Here is a 17872-nt window from a genome sequence, read left to right on the forward strand (position 1 = left end):
GAGCGAACAACACGGCGAGGAAAGTGTTTGATGCCGGATTCTTTTGGCCGACTATTTTCCGTGATGCCCACGATTGGGTGAGGTCCTGTGATGCTTGCCAGAGGGCGAGCAACATTTCTGCACGCCATGAGATGCCACAAAACGGCATCCAAGTTTGTGAGGTTTTTGACGTATGGGGGCTAGACTTCATGGGCCCCTTTCCGACCTCTTTTGGCAACCGCTACATCCTAGTCGCTGTTGATTACGTTTCAAAGTGGGCTGAAGCACTAGCTTTGCCCACTAACGATGCGAGGGTAGTGGTGCGGTTTTTTAAAAAGCTGTTTGCTCGCTTTGGTGCCCCGAAGGCATTGATTAGTGACCGTGGGACGCATTTCTGTAATGCGCAGCTTGAGAAAGCATTGTCCCGATATGATGTGCAACATCGATTCTCCACACCATATCATCCGCAGACGAGTGGACAGGTCGAGGTTACTAATCGGGGTATCAAGCGGATTCTGGAGAAGACGGTTAATTCTAGCCGTAAGGATTGGTCCGAGAAATTGGACGATGCACTGTGGGCTTTTCGGACAGCCTACAAGACTCCTATAGGCACCACACCGTTTAAATTGGTCTATGGGAAGTCTTGTCATTTGCCTGTTGAACTCGAGCACAAAGCATACTGGGCTTTGAAGACAGTTAATCTCGACATGGCTGCTGCGAGTGAAAACAGGTTTGTGCAGATTCACGAGGTTGAGGAGCTTCGCCACGATGCGTATGAAAGCTCCAAGCTGTACAAGGAACGTACGAAGACGCTCCATGATGCCCGCTTGAAGGACAAGAAAGAATTCCGAGTGGGCGATCGTGTGTTGTTGTACAATTCGCGTCTCAAGTTGTTTCCTGGCATGCTTAAATCTCGATGGTCGGGTCCCTACACTGTGCGGTCAGTGTTTCCTTACGGGACCGTGGAGATAGGCCATGAAGATGGCCGGTTGTTTAAAGTCAACGGGCATAGGTTAAAGGCTTATGTTGGAGGGCCCGTTGACCCGAGTGAGGAGGTTGTTACCCTCCACCCCAGGAACAAATGAATTCGGGGTGGTGAGTCTAGCTAAAGACTCGTAAATAAACTTAGCATGTTTTGTGTATATTATCTTGTTATTATTTTTGTGTGTGGTTGTCTTTTTATTTTTCAGGTTGCGGTTCGTTCTGGTCGCGAGGGATGTTAGAGCTTGTTGCCGGCTCTCAGGTATGTTAGTTCGGTTCTTTTTCTTGGTAGGAGATGCTTCGTGAGTGCCCCGGGTTCAAGGAGTTTGTCTATAAAGATGTCCATTTTCTACACCCTTAAAAAAAAAAAAAAAATTTAAATCCGAAAATTAGCACCACCATCAAAATTCTGGCACTACCAGAAAGTGTCAGCCCCTTTTGCAGCCAATAATAGAACCATCTTTGAATAAAACCAACCACCACCATAAATTCTTCATAAAGCCTTCATCTTCCTCCTTGAACCCATTCAAAGCACTCATGGATTCTTGCATCTCCTAGCTTTCTCCAAGAAATTCTTTCATTCCAACATCATTCCAGGTATGAATCCTTCCCTTTTCTAGTTAGATTCAAGTGTTTTGTTAATATGTTCTTCTTGTTCTTCATAGTTAGTTTCCTTAGGTTTTTAGGGCTTGGTCTAAATCACCCGATTCAAGCCCGTTTTAAGTGTTTTTTGTGATGATTTGAACCACAAGTGACCGATCTATAAAACCCCTAAGCAAATCTGTGAAAAAAATGGAATTTCGGGGCCGATTTGAGGCTGTCGTTTTTCTGGGTTCCGTGTCGCACGGTCGTGCTCCACCAGGGCACCGTCGTGATCTTCATAACTTCATACGGATCTTCATAAATCAGCCCAGAAATCCGACGCGCATGATAGTGCCTTCATATGGCACGGTCGTGCTCTTCATAAATTCAGTCAAATCGCCCAGAAATTCTTAACAGATTGCTAGTTCTTCATAAGTTGTTCCGGAAACCCAGGTGGCACGAGGGTGCCGTTTTACGGCACGATCGTGCTGTACGTTAAATCGCTGCAACTGTTCCCGGAGATCGGTCAGGCACGAGGGTGCCAATGGGTGGCACTACCGTGCTTCTCACAAAATTGGTTCAAATCCGAGCCGTTTACGGCCGAGCACGATGGTGCCGTGGGATGGCACGGTCGTGCTCCTGGGGAATAAAAACCCATACTTCATAAAATTCCCAGAAATCTTCATAATTTCACTGATTTGCAGGTCTCGCACGGTAGTGCCATATGGTGGCACGACCGTGCCATTTTGTCCAGTCCCGAAATTTTTGCCTGTTTGTTTTGGTTGCTGATTAATCTTGTTTCAATCTTGCAGATGGATCACCCCTACTTGCAGTTCTCAAACAATGCCAGGGAAGGTATTGTATCCCGAAGGTGGAACGATTGTGGGCCCGACGGCACCTTATCGAGCCTATGAGAAAGCTGCAATTGGTGGATTTGGACCTGCTCGGACAGGCCGAGAGGTTCGACGATCTGATGACTCCCCCGTGGTCTCGTCTCTTTGAGATCGCGGAACCGCAATATGTGGAGCTTGTTATCGAGTTTTTCGCGTCATTCCGATTCACCTTTCCATGTCCGGATGTCTACGACAAAAACTTGGTGTTAAATTCCGGTTGGGAAGGAAATGGCACCACCAGTCAATAAGTCGATTCGGGACGGTGTTGGGGTTGTATGAAGATGATGAAATTGACTCAGAACTATTTCATGGGAGCCTGCAGGATTGGGAGCCTGATGCAAACAAGGCAGCCTTTTGGGAGCAGATTACGGTGCCGGGTCGGATTTGGGACCCTCGCAGAGCCAAAGCTACATGGATACTTGACCCGCTTCATAGAGTCATCGGGCGCGCCATCTTTCATGTGATTGGTGGTCGGGGTGATAGCACAGGGAACATCACCACCCGCGACCTATTTCACCTGTACTGCATCATCTCGGGCTCAAACTGCAACTTAGCGGTCAGCATTGCAGAGTCGATATTTCGAGGCGTTGGTTCGACGCCCACGTCACGGATTTGCGGAGGAGCCTTTGCAACCAAGCTTGCAAAATTTTATCGGGTTCGGTTAGACCATCTGACCGAAGCCTGTGACTACGGCCTTCTCGACTTGCAACAGCTGAACTCGATGCATCTTACCAGGAAAGTGAACGGGATTCCGAAGCTCGTTGACCGACATGGAAGGATTTGGGACCCGCTACCTGTAGTTGAGGAGGGTGGTGATGATGGTGGTGATGATGGTGATGGCGGCGATCATGATGTGCATATGCACGATATCCCAGTTCAGGGCCAGCATGGGGGCGCTGGGGGAGCGGACCCCCACATGCAGGTTGGACATGTGATTCACGGGTTTGATAGCCCGAATTGGGATAACATGTATGGTGGCTTTGGTGGTGGAGGTTATGCACAGGGTGGCTATGGCGCCTACGGTCCTTCCGAGCCGTCATCGTTGGACCTCTGGAGGCGGATGGACGGACTGGCATTGGACCAAGAAGAAGTGAGGCGAGATGTGGGTCTCATACGCGCGGAGCAACATCGGCAGGGCAACTATTTGGAGGAGTTGCACGAGCAGCATCGACGAAGCATGGATTGGTTGTTCGGTTCGCAGCAGCATATCGCGAACTCACTCAACCATCCATACACACAGCCGCCTCCGCATTTTGCGCGTAGATCCAGGTTTGATCGCAGGGACGACACCGGTCCTTCGGGATCCGGTGGGAGGTTTTAGTCCCGCCCTCATCTCGTATTTGTATTACTATTTCGTGTTTGAGGGATGTGCCATTTTCCATCGTACGTACATCCCTCCGTTTTAGGTGTTAGTTTTTATCGCTTTATTAGTGGGTTAAATTAATAAACAAAGGCAAGGGAAGAAATGGGTTGGGTAAACTTCCTATGTGTTTGATCTTGTTTGCTACATGTGCAGCGTTGGGTTAAATGAGGTGTTGGCTTGGTGGAAGGGTTGGTAGTTCGTTGTGGATGCTCCTAGTTGCTTCATCTTGTTCCGCTTCTAGCTTCATGTTTCAGGGGAGTTTTCGTGTTCCCGCCTTCCTTTAGTTGTATTGAATTCGCAATTCTTTTGCTTATTCAATTTTTTGTTGTACATCGAGGGCGATGTACAATTCAAGTGTGGGGAGGTGGTCTATCGCTTGAGCTTTGTCGTTGTCATATATATATAAAAATAATAATAATAATAATAATAATAATAAATAAAATAAAATAACAATGCAAAGCTCTCTTTTAACAATTTTTGTAGCATATAAATCAAATCAACATAAGTATCTAAATAAGCACCAAAATTTTTGATAAATAAAATTGGGTTGACACAAAAAGGGGTTCACTCGTGTAAAAAAAAAAAAAAAAAAAAAAAAAAAAAAAAAAAAAAGACCGTTAAGTAACTTGTTTTTTGTACAAAATTGAGCATGAGAAATCAAGCGATTGACCTACTTGTTTGCCTTGCATATTTACCCAATACGCCCGTTTCCGTGAGTTATTTTTGAGCCTTATAGCTTTAGATTATTTTTGCTCATGTTTGTGCGGGCAAAGATTGAGTGAGCCGGATAACTTTTGCGATTTAGAACTTGTGTTAGGCATGCATTTCGAGGCCACAAAGCGAGAATACAAGCATAGAAGTGATTGAGGCATTAGGAAACCTTTTCATTTTAGCCATTTTCATTCACCTCCCTACTCGAATTATTCCCCTAGTTAAACCAATTTGAGCCTTTCCCGTTCGTTTCTTAAAAACCCCAAAACATTAGCCACTTAGCCAAATTAGCCTTTTATATTTTTAGCCCATTTTTGGTTGGAAGCCCGGTTCGGTTTTGATTAACTTGTAGCTTTTGTATAGTTCTTCTTAGTTGTTATATCCCTCATGTTCAAGAGTTTTTAGCTAGGTAGACGTACTTAGTTCTCTCCAAAGCATGGGTTAGTTCTTGTAAAAAAAAAAAAAAAAAAAAAAAAAAAACGAAAGAAATATAGTTGAAAGAGCCTTATCAAATGGCTTTGTTAGAGCGATTTTGGGAGCAAAAAGAAATACTTGTTGGTGAGCTCTCGGTTAGTTACTATTTAGTTGTATAGTTTTATTTTTCTTATGCTTTAAGTTAGTCAAACCGTCGGGTTACAACCGTTTTAGCCACTTTTCAAAATCCACTTCCATACCCCTAGCCCAAGCCAAGTTACAACCCAACCAAGACCTCATGATTTATGCTATATTTTTGTCTAGTGATTAGATTTGATCCTTCCACAAGCTTATGATATCGCATAGTTATCGTCTTGGCATCGAGTGTTCTAAACATACTCCATGAATTGTATGTGTTCCTATATTAAGCCGAGTGTGTGTCAACATTGTGAGGATGCTTGGTGAATTGGTAGGGATTTCTAAGATGGACCATTGCTCATAAACTTATTTTACATATCTCTTTTCGGTTGTTTCTTTATATTGAGCACTCCTTGATTGTTTTGACCCAAGTTATTTGTTTGTGCTTATGAAATGCTAGTTGAGATGATTGCCATTTAGAGAGTTTCGTTGATTTTAGTTTGCTTGAGGACAAGCAAAGTTCAAGTGTGGGGATGTTTGATGTATAAGAATTTATACATCTTTTAAACGTCAAATACGCCCCGTTTATGCGAAAACTCTTTGTATTTTCATTGATTTTGGTACTTATTTGAGTTGTTTGTGAAAATACAGGTCCGGGCTTCGGCCCGGTGATGAAACGGAAGCTTTTGGAGCAAAATAGAGCTAAAATGGTGCATTCCAGCAAACTGCCAGATATGGCACTACCGTGCCAAACAGTGGCACGACCGTGCCAAGCCTCCCGACGTCGGCACTCTCGATCAGCACTAGCACCCAGCAGCCAAATCTTCAAAATCAAGGGAAGCACGACCGTGCCAACCAGTGGCACGACCGTGCCAAGTCAATCTTAGCCTCTGATCAGCTTGTTTCCGAGAACGAGATGACTGTTACCGAGCACTACCGGCTCGCACGTCCAGAGGATCTCCGAGCACGATCGTGCGACCTCGGGAACATTTGAGCGTGATTTTTCCGAAAATGGTAGCTTGCTTGGTCAACACTCAAGAAAGTGGCTCTGACACTTGCCAAGCACGACCGTGCCAAAAGGTGGCATGGTAGTGCCAAACGCCCAGCAGTTTAAATACGAGTTTCTAGCTCATTTGCAAGGGAGTTGGAGCATTTTGGTGACTTTTTCTCTCAAGAATCTGGTCTTGGAAGCTTGTTGGAGCCAAGAAGGAGCCTTGAAGAGGATTAAACCACTTGAAGATCTACTCAAACACCATTTAATTCTTGTCTTTAACTTGGTTAGCTTACTACATTATGAACAATTTATGTTTATTTATGCTTGATTTGGTAGTTATGAGCCTTGTAGGCTAAACATTTGCGTTGTCTAAACTATGTTGAAGCTTATGAACATGTGATAATATGGAAGTAGATGTGATGATCGTTCTTGTTAATCTTCATGTTGTCATTTGATTTTGTTCTTGGAGTTCATATGCATGCTTAAAGTTCTTGTTCTTGAATGTTTGCTCATAAGTATTTACATGTTGTGTTGGAAAGCCCATGTAGAGATTATGATTATTGAATCTTGTTAACTTGTTAGTATGATTCATAGCATGAAACTAGGAATGGTGAGTGCTAATATGATATGAACAATGATTTGAGCTTGTGTGTGAATTCTTGCATCTAGATTTGGAAAGATCAAAAGTATGTTTATATGAATTCTATAGTTTGTGTTCATGTTTGGTTGATGATTTAGGCCAAGGTTGTTAGCTAGCATGACCATGCTTGTGGTTCATATCAAGAACATAGTGATAGTGCCAACTACTTAAAACCAAGTTAGGGTGATTAGTGTGTTTCTCATATTAGTTTTCCCTAATTTGTAGAGTTAGGAGTTTTGACAAATGAATAACTCATCATCAAAGATTAACATCAACTTAGCAAGTGAGCTTAAAGGAATAATTTTTAGGTGATTAGAATGTTAATTCATTTTTAATTTTCCTAAGAATTATAAACTAGGAAGCCTTGATTGGGGACTTAGTTAAAATTGGAGCTTGCATCATCATAATCCCTTCCTCTTTGTTGTCACATGTGAATAAGTGGATACTTAGTTTAGCAACCTTTCTTAGTTATTGTTATTTGTTAGAAATTTTAGTAGTCTATTTATTTTGCATGATAAGTTAGAAAAACCAATCCAATCATTTGAAAAGGCTTTGAAGTAACAAAGGTTTAGTATCGAGACACCGCATCCACGGATTGATATCCGGTTCTTACCGATTAGCTATATTACCACCCGACGGGTACACTTGCCCTTTGTGTGTGTAGTTAGTTTCTAGGTGAAAACCCATTTTAAAACTAAATTTGTGTGAAGAAAAACTCAATTAAAAATATATATAATTCACGCACATCAAAACCCAACTTTTTTAACACATACACTAATTTTTCATTCCACATTCTTGGGGCTTGTTTAAGCCCATAAAATGATTTTTTTTAACTTGCACACTTTTGATTAAGTTTCAGAATAAAACCCTTTTGGTAAGGATATATATACATCCTCATACAACTCACCCTACATAAAGCATTATTAAGGTATATTTGAAAAAGACCAACTATTTTGAACAACTAAGCTAACACACATCTAACAGTAACAAGTTTGACCACATGTGAAAATGTCTCATCAAAATTAAAACCTTCCTGTTGACTATAACCTTTAGCAACCAACCTAGCTTTAAATCTCTTTATTTCACCACTAGCCTTAAACTTAATCTTGTATCTCCATTTACAACCAACTAGACTTCTTCATTTAGGAAGATCAACAAGATCCCAAGTATTATTTCTATGTCACCTAGGGTCGTTAATAGGGTCGTTAATAGCATCTTCATAAGAAATAGGTTCTGGTTCTACAGTTTTACTAAGACTTGTAGTAAAACAATAATTTTCAATAGAAAGTTTAGAGTAATTAACTACCTTTTCCATCCCATACTTGATTTTTCCCTTTATTATAAAATCATCCAACTTTCTAGGCATAGCAAGGTTTTTAACAGCCCTACTAAGAATTGTATTTGGTTCATTTGTATCCCTAGTACCCTCATCAGAACTAGTAAGATCCATATCCCCAACCCTATTAGGATTAGCTCTAACACTTCGGGATTGCTGATTTTCAACCCTTCCTGCAAGTTCTTGGTCTACCCTTCATTGGGATTAACATTATCTAAATTGTGTTTGATTTATATGCTTTTATACAAAACAAAAAAGTTTAATGTATTTATGTTATCATTGCAAACAGTTTCAAACATATTTGAAATACCTTTTTCTTTAAAGGGAAAATTTGTTTCAAAATTTTTTACATCTCTAGAGACAAACATTGTTTTACTCTCTAAACTAAACAGTTTGTACCATTTCTTCTCATTTGAGTATTCAATGAAAACACAATTACCTGACCTCCTATTAAAGTTATCAAATTCATTTAGAATTGTACTAAATTAGAGACAACCAAATACTTTTAAATGACCTAAGAAGGTTTTAAAACCATACATCAGTTCATAAGGAGTTCTACTTGCAGCATAGAAGGAGTCTTATTGATCAAGTAAGAAGCAGTTAGCACACATTTAAGTTACATATTAAGAGGAACTTTACTTTGAAATAAAAGTGCCCTAGCAACATTAAGTAGATGCATATGTTTCCTCTCAACAATCCCATTTTGTTAAGGAGTATTGTTTAATGAACAATACCTTTAGTTTTACAAAAGTTACTCCTTTGTATGTTAATGAATTCAGTTCCAATATAAATAAACCGGTTGGTTGTGTTTTTGAAAGCTTCGGACTTGATAAAAACTCGACAAGCAAAATATTTTTGAAAAGGAAAACCGGAAAGCGTGAAAAACAAAGAAAGACTTGCATGATAGTTTTCACACTTTTACCCATTCCTTCTGTTACGTGAGCATATTTGAGCCTTGATATTGTTGTATATTTGTTCCTTTCGGATATAGGAGTGAGCCAGATGTCTTGTGTAATTTAGAACTTTTCACTAGTATGCTTGTTAAGACCATGAACTTGCGGAATTGTGTAGAAGTGATAGAGGCACTTAGATTACCCCTTTGTTGTTAGCCTTGTTCTTTGTGTTGTGTTTCCCGTAAACCCTACGTTACCCTTTAGGATTAACCATGTCGAGCTTTCCCGTTTATCTTTGTTTACCCAACATAATCGCCCACTTAGCCAAATGTAGCTTTTTTTATGTTTTAAACCTTTTGTGTTGAAACTCGGTCAAAATAATCGTTTAACTAGCGTTTGTTTTAGTTTATTGTATAATTAGTTTATTGATTAAAAAAACAGAAAATAAAACACCCTAAAATAGGGTGAAGTTGACAAAAATCGAGCAATTTTGAATGCTTAAATGTTAAAATTTCGTTGATAAGCTCGATTGCGCAATAGTCGCCTTTTTAAGGCATTTGTATGTATAGTTGTATTGTTTGTTGCTAGTTAAACGCTACTACCGAGTTTTAACCATTTCGCCACTTTAAATATCCATTTCCATACCCTTCGCCCAAGCCTAACGTTAAAACCCGTAAAGACCTCTTGATTTACACTTTTTCACATGTTAGTTGGTGGAGACGAGATCTTATGACAAGCTTATGATATTACACATTTCATTGACGAGGCATTGAGTCTTTGCACGTACACATTTTATGTATGGTTCATAAATAAAACCGAGTGTGTGTGAACATTGTGAGTTGTGTGAAGATTAACATGTTGAGTCAATAAAATGTGAAGTCACGGCTTTTTGGTTGTCGCTATATATTTGCATATGCTTGTTGGGTTTGAGTCTTTTGATGTTGTCTTTCGAAAAATCGGCTAACCGTTTATAGTTGTTTTCAATAAAATAGTGTGTAAATTATCGTTCTTGTTTAATTCTATCTTTTATTACATTTTAGTTTAGCTTGCTTGAGGACAAGCAAGGTTCAAGTGTGGGGAGATTTGATATTCGCTAATTTACACATATTTTAGTCCCCCATTTTATCCCCATTTTATGCGTTTTCGGCTGTAAAATCGTCATTCGGATACTTAATTATGTATACTTATGTTTGCAGGCCTAAAACAGCATACCGGACAAGATGATAGTGAAAACGAGGACTTTCCGGACAAAACGACGAAGCTGCGAACATTCTGTTAGAAAACTGACCTGGGCAAGTGGAACGGTCGTGCGTTCTGAGGAACGACTGTGCATCTCCGACATATCAAGACCAGCCTGGTGATGAACGACCAGTGCAACACGGCCTGCAAGGCAATCCCAGTGACGCACGGACGTGCCATATATTGCATCCCGTGCGGATCCGATGTTCAGCCAAATCCCGGTGATGAACGACCAGTGCATCAGTCCGTGCAACAAGATCCCGGAAACGCGCGGTCGTGCCATATGAAGAACGGTCATGCGAGACCGAAGACCAGTCAACTCTGCTGATGTCATTAACAATAACTCCAATAATTCAAAAAGTGAACGGTCGTGCGATCGGTGCACGACCGTGCGACATCGAAAATATATAAAAAACGAACAGAAACATTCTGTTCGTAACTCTGGAATTTTGGAGAGCAATTCAGGCGATTTTCAGGCTCCGGAGGCATTAGCTTTCGCCCTGATTCAAGCCACATTGTCCCGTTTAGCTCGTTTACTATCCGGATTCTCATTCTTACGCTTGTTTATGGTTTGAATTCTTAAGTCTTTCCATAATTTTGTTATGTTTCAAGCGTTAAGATTGATTATTATGTATTATTGTAGCCTTTGGGCAAAAACACAACAATCCGTTGCTTGATTATAGCCATTAGTATGTTAATCTTTGTTTGTAATGACATTTGGAAGTATTTTCTATGTTAATCTTTGATGATTAGTTTGCAACCTTGTTATTGATATTGATTTCTTGATTATAAGTAATTGTGTTGGATGATTGGTACTTGGTTAGTTGAGATAGTTGAAAATGAAGCTTAATTAATCATGTATTAGTAAACTTTAAACTTGGTTAACTAGTTTAGCTTTGTTAAAATGTGGGCACCATGATACTAGAAATGGTTAGTGGTTTAATAAAACGTAATTATTGTTAATCAAGAAAGCTTGCCGTCACGTAAGGACCTTAACGGGTTAAATGGTGTCGTTATGAATTCTTAATATAAATTGTTAACTTAGTTAGTAGTTTCGGCCAAAATTGCTTGCTTGGTGGATTTATATTCTAGATTTGTAAAATGAACTCGGTTGTGATTTAATCTAGTTTATGCTTGTCTCGGTGGTTGCATTGTGTTTATCGGTGTCGCTTTCCTTGTTTAAGTGAGGTTAGAAAACTCCTAACGGATGACTAACTTATTTTTAGGAGATTTTCATAGACATTTATCAATTGCACGTTAAAGAACAATTTTAGGTGGTTAAAGTGTGTTTATCGTTTTAGCCTTCCGAATGATTGTCATGTTAGGATTCCCGAAAGGGATACTAATTTTCTTAAAATGGAAAATTGACCGAATGCTTCTAGTGCCAAAACCGACTTAGTTGACATGCTTTGGTTGTGTATTAAGCAAGGCTATTTATCGATTTTAGTATTTGAATTCTACTATGTTTTATAAGTATTTGTTTATGCTTACTTTAGTTTATTAAAAATCAAACAACTTATGTTTTTACCGGTAGTTTAGTGAAAAAGGTCTAGTATTATTTCTCCGCCCATTTCCTTGGATCGATACTTGGTTCTTACCGATACTTTACTACATATATGACGGGGTACACTTGCCTATTTCGTGTGTGTTTTGATGTAAAAGTAATAATCACTTTTATAAATTTAAAACCGAATCGTGTGTAATTTCATTGTAAAAATATGTGTAGTCGCGCACACGTCTAGTTTTTGGCGCCGTTGCCGGGGATTTGGCGAGTTTTAGGAATGACCCAAGTGATACGTGGTTGTAAACCGGTGCTCGTTAATGTTTAACTTGACGTTTTTATGTAAGTTTTAGTTTCGAATAGCCTACTTTTAATCAAAAATGTGTTTTGCAGGTTTGATGGAGTTTAAGGAGCTTTACGGGTCACCGGGTCAAAAACCGGAGCACCAGGACGCGTTACGGATCAACCGGGAGTGCAAGACGAAGAAATCGGAGAATTAGGCTGGAGAGCCCGTCGCCGACGGGTCCCAAGCCGTCGGCGACGGCCTCTAAATAACCCCGTCGGCCAGATTTGCTCGTATCCAGGTGCATAACCCGTCGGCAGCATTTGACTTTTTGGGGACCCGTCGGCGACGGGTAGTAGTTTGCTAAAATGCGAAATTGGTTGAAAAAAGGGTTAAGCTCGATTTCTATTGGATGGAGAGTATTGAAGACGGGAGTTACACTTGTATTGGATTTTGAATCTTCATCTTGGAGCCTAATTCACCTACCAATTCATCTCCATTCCATCTCTACATCATCAATCACCCGAATCAAGATCAAGAACCATATCACAATCTTGATTCCAAACCCTAGCCATCAATCCATTCATCCATCCATTCATCATCATCAATCACCAACCTTCATCATTCACCAACCCTTCATTCTACAAGCTTCAAGATGACTCCATTCGCGTTCCAAACATCAGGTGATCAAGTTGCATCAACCATGAGCGGCTAATCATCTCGGTTTCACCCCGGTGTAGGTAGTTATTAATTTTAGGGTTTCAATTTGTTCTTGTTTCATCTTAGTGACAATTTGTATTTGGTTTTTGAAACTTTTGACAATAGTATTACATTTGTTACGAATTCGTGAATTGTCGAACGATGTTAAAAGTTATGACTTTGCGAAACGGTGATATGTAATTGTACGTTGTCGTTGTTAGGATTTACTTGTGTTGATTACAAAGTGTCTTTTTGTCCGTTCTTCGGGACGTTGATAGCTAGTAGCACCTAAGTCATGGTACACTAAATCCGTTAACCGAATGCATTTAAGTTGAAACTAAAACTTGTAGAAATCCTAGATTAATAACTACCGAAACCGGGTGTGATTCCTTTTTATTATTATTGTTTTAGTAATCACTTTTCTTGCAATCGTTAATTAGTAGTTGTTAATCATTCGCATCAATTCAATTAGTTAAAAATCATATCTCTCCATCAAACGAAAATACAAAAATACTTTAGCAAGCTTCATAATCGTGACACAATTGTTTAATTCATTCGAATCCACACACAAACCACATACTCTTCGTGGATCGACCCCTTACTACCACTAACACATTGTTAAGGGTAATTTGGGCTTATAAGTATTATCTTTGACTGGAGCGCGACACTTCGATCAAATTTTGGCGTCATTGCCGGGGAGTGCGTGCGCTTTGTGTTTGGATATTGTTTGAATTTTTTGTGATTAACTGTTTAAATTGTTTAGCTTTCTGTTTGTACTTGTCTTTTTCCTTGTTACGCGGGGTGTGTTACTTGTGCAGGTTACAGGTAGTGCATGCATACGCGGAACTCCGGGCGGACATCACCTCTAGTTTACGAACCGGAAATCGAAAGACTCGCAAGAAGGAACCTAGCAAGCCGGTTAGAAGCAACTCTTGCTTCTAATCAAACCAACCAAACACCACCACTCACGCTGACCATTGAAACTGATTCAATGGCGAATCAAAACTCCAATCAAAACCAGAACCACTTTCAATACCGGAGCAACTTTAATCCCGCTCAAAACACCCAACCTATACCTCAAGAACAACCGGGTGGCAACACCAACGCTAGACCACCCATTCCACCTTTCCGAAACCAAAATCCCAATAACTCTCAACGAACACCCCAACAACAAACCCTCCATCGACAAGCATCATTACCCATCAACCTTGATGATCGGAATGTCAATTCCGATCGTAGAGGTAATCGCGATCGCGGCAATCCCGCGAATGAAGACCCATTTTTCAACATCGACGACTTGAGAAATGCAATCCCCGATGATGAACCTTATATTGTTCCCGGTTATCAATCGCCGGAACATGTAAGCATTCATACAGAAAATTCGGATGATGAGGGTTACTTTGATGATCGAGTGGATGACGATGAAGATTGGGGATACATTAATAGGGGTAACGCCTACAATGCAAGGGAATATGAAGATGAAGAGTTCGGCTATCAAAATGCCAACTACGTTGGGGATGAAGAGTATGGCTACGGGAATAGAAGGAATGACGGTTACGGGAATAACCGCCAACCACGAAACAACAACCAACGGAACCGAAATGAAAGGTATTACAATAACAATAATAATGGAAACCCCAATCGGATTCCTCGTTTCGTGGGAGGTGGAAATCAAAGAGGTAATCAAGGTGGGAATCAAGTAAGGGGTGAGAGAAGGGATGAGAGGCGATATGAAAGAAGGAACGATCGAAGAGATGATAGGAGGGATAACCGAAGAATGGATGATCAAGAAGTCAATGGTCCTTATCGTCGTCAACAACCTCCACGGGGAGTAAATGACTGTTTCAGGCCGATCGTCACCGAGAACGATTCACCTATTGTTTGTGAGCGAAGGATGTTTGATTGTAAACCACATTACATCAACATACTTCCTCATTTCAATGGGAGGTCCAACGACGAGCCCTACACACATCTTGCGGAATTTTCTTCAGTTTGTAATACTATTGGGGGACACAACTTTGCTCTAGAAGAAGTCAAACTTCGCTTATTCCAATTCTCACTAAAGGATAAAGCGAAGCAATGGTTTCTTACACTTCCGGCCAATAGCATCCGCACATGGGGGGAAATGCAACAGGCGTTTTTAGATGAGTACTACTCTATGGCAAAGACCGATGATGCTCGTGATGAAATTCGGTCTTTTCGCCAACTATCAGGCGAACCGTTGCATGAAGCCTTTACCAGATTTAGGGAAATGATGCGAAGATGCCCTCATCATCAAATCGAGAAGTGGGAGTTGGTCAAGTGCTTTGTACGGGGTTTAGATGATACAACATGGAATCGTCTCGAGTCGACAAGTAATGGGACTCTCTTGAGCAATCACGAAGACGATGATTGGGAGTTTTTAGAGCGAATGAGTAAGCGGTCAAAAGAGAAAGAGTCGGCCGATAGAGCTAAAAAACACCCCGTTTCCCGATCGCTTCCCGATCTTGACTCTAAAGATCGGATTTCTACTCTAGAGCGGGAGATGGCTCGAATGAAGAAGAAGGAGGTTAACGCGGTCCAATTTGATGTGTGTGAGGAGTGTGGTTGTCACACCCCCAAAATCCACCCGCGGATGACACCCGCTTTGAGGGCGTGACTGACCAGGATCCAGCCACCAATTATACTGAATAACTAAATTGATAACAAAAGCAATACTACTAACTATGCGAGTAGCAAGCGTAGAGTTCAATGTCTTAAGTTTAGTGTAAAAAGTAGCGGAAGCATAATTAAACAGTTTTAAACAATGCTCATAAGGTAAGTCATGATAAATGCCCAACACACGGGCAGACGACCACTACACATCCCAAGCAGGTGCTCCAGTCACTGGCCACCTGCAAAGCATGCAGTAAGGGGGTCAACAATAATGCTGAGTGAGTTCACTAGTTGTCCTGTTTTAATTACCAAAAACTCGTTTCATCAGTTAATTTATCCGTTTATACATGCCATGGGGAGCTACCCCAAAAGTTAGCGACTAAACTGTTTTTCCAATACCGAACACTAGGTAACCGTTTGCGTTTCCGCAGGATGCCCCGATGTCAATGTTCTATCATCATTGATGGATGCCTGAGTACATTAGTTCACGACCGATCCCATACCATGGCACGGTGTGAGGCTGGTAAGACCTAAATAGCGCTATCAACTAATAACCCGTTCGCCTGGCACCGGCGACTAATCGGTATTATGTAGTAGGGACTTGAGTGAGAGAGTTGCGTTTAGTGCCGTTGGTTGCATTCCGTATAAACAGTAATTAACTAAAAAGGTTTCCCAATACAAGGGAAGATAAAGTAAGTTTGTTCCCAGTAACCAGGGAAGGAATGTAAATGGTATCCCCTTTACAAGGGGATAGGGTTGTTTTAGTCTCGTGTCCCAAACCACCGGGACGCATGCTTTTAAGTTGTGAACTCACCTTGGGTTGCTCGGTATGATACGTTACTTGGTTAAGTATGTTGGTCACCACGTCCTAACATGGTTACCAAGTATGGGTCAAGTCGGGTACAAGTAAACACATAGCAAACACGTATGGCAATACATATAGCAAACACGTATAACATGCGAATACACAAACAGTTGGGGTATTGGGCCTAAACAGTAACAGTTACACAAGCAGTCCAGTTAACAGATAATCCAACAAGTTCTTTGGCCCAATAACAGCCCAGTCGAGACAAAGGTGACTCGCAACCAAGGTTGCGACTCGCAACCGAGGTCTCGGTTCGTCACGTTTTGATTACGAGTCGCAACCAGAGATTACGACTCGCAACCAGCAGTTCCGACTCGCAACCGGACTCGATACACGTCGATTACGACTCGCAACCGGGAGGTCTCGACAAATCCTGCTGTGGTCTCGAGTAGCAACCAAAGGTTGCGACTCGCAACCGTGATTACGTGCACATGAAGACCTTCTAGAACCTGTCACCTTGTACGAACCAATAGAAATGCATTTTCATGAAACAAATATGTACTATCCACTAATATTGCATAAACATGTTTGTTTGTCTAATTCTCATTTCAAACGGATCAAACATAGCATATTCAAACATTCATACCATGTTCATCATATATTCATACGGTTCATACAATCCTCGATTCAAAACATAACTACAACCTATAACATGAGAATTATGAACAAGATTCTTATGACACCATCATTAAACACAATATTGCCCCATTTTATGATCATAAATCGGATGGTAACTATTATTATTATCAACATTCATCATTCAAATACAATGTCACATCTTTATTAACACCTTCACAACATGAATCATCATTATTCAAACAACATTCAAATAACACTCATCATCATACAAACCCAAAAACTATGCATAAAATCCTCTAACCAAACCCTTTTATTTTTCGGACAACATCAATGCACACTAACAAGTTATCAAGACAACATTTTATCATGAAAATCCTAAAATGACACATTATTCATGAATATACAAACCAACAACATTCTTTATCATTCAAACCAAAAAGAATACTAACCGGCTAGGCTTAAGGTGTGAGGATGAACTTCTAAACGGGTGGGTGTGTGCGTTGATCCGAGATGGAAGGCCGAGTTCCCTGTTGCCGGTTGATCCGAGAGGGAGAAGGAGATGAGAGGAGGTGATCTTGGTTGCTAGAATTCTTAGGGTTTAGTGAAGGAGAAGGAGTGAGTGAGGGAGAGTGTTTGCAAAATGGTAAAAGGTGTGAAAGGTGGTCATCCATTCGGGTTATATAGGGTTTCGAGTGGGCTAGTGTGGGTTCCGGATTGGGTTTTCTCGATCACGAGGCCCAACCGGCCCAACAAATACTGTTCACTCGAGACTAAGCGGTCTCGAGTCGGGTCTCGGGTGTATTCAAGGTTCCGGCTCCTCTCACTTATATACATACCCGCCTACATATATCTATATATATATACGTACACATAACACGATATAACAAATAATTCATCGTTTTCATTTAATAAAATACGTACACGAAACGTTACATCAAGAAAGTTTCCCGGGAAGGTCCGAAGTGTCACATTATCCCCAAGTTTTAGGAACTTTCGTCCCGAAAGTTAAGGCAGCCACTGTCAAGCTAGTGTAAGTGAAAGCGTTTCAACGGGGTGTCACATCATCCCCCCGTTAGTTTGGAATTTCGTCCCGAAATTCGTTCGTAGCTTCAGTGCTGGGGTTTTCGTTAGGGAACAACTGGGGATAC

The 17872-nt window shown here is 40.9% G+C and overlaps 1 pseudogene; it reads left to right on the forward strand.

Moving 5' to 3' along the window:
• Positions 1-17872, forward strand: part of LOC118488258 — a 58921-nt pseudogene that overhangs the window by 4373 nt on the left and 36676 nt on the right.

Source organism: Helianthus annuus, chromosome 16 (genome assembly GCF_002127325.2).
Source record: "Helianthus annuus cultivar XRQ/B chromosome 16, HanXRQr2.0-SUNRISE, whole genome shotgun sequence".
NCBI classification, from domain to species: Eukaryota; Viridiplantae; Streptophyta; class Magnoliopsida; order Asterales; family Asteraceae; genus Helianthus; species Helianthus annuus.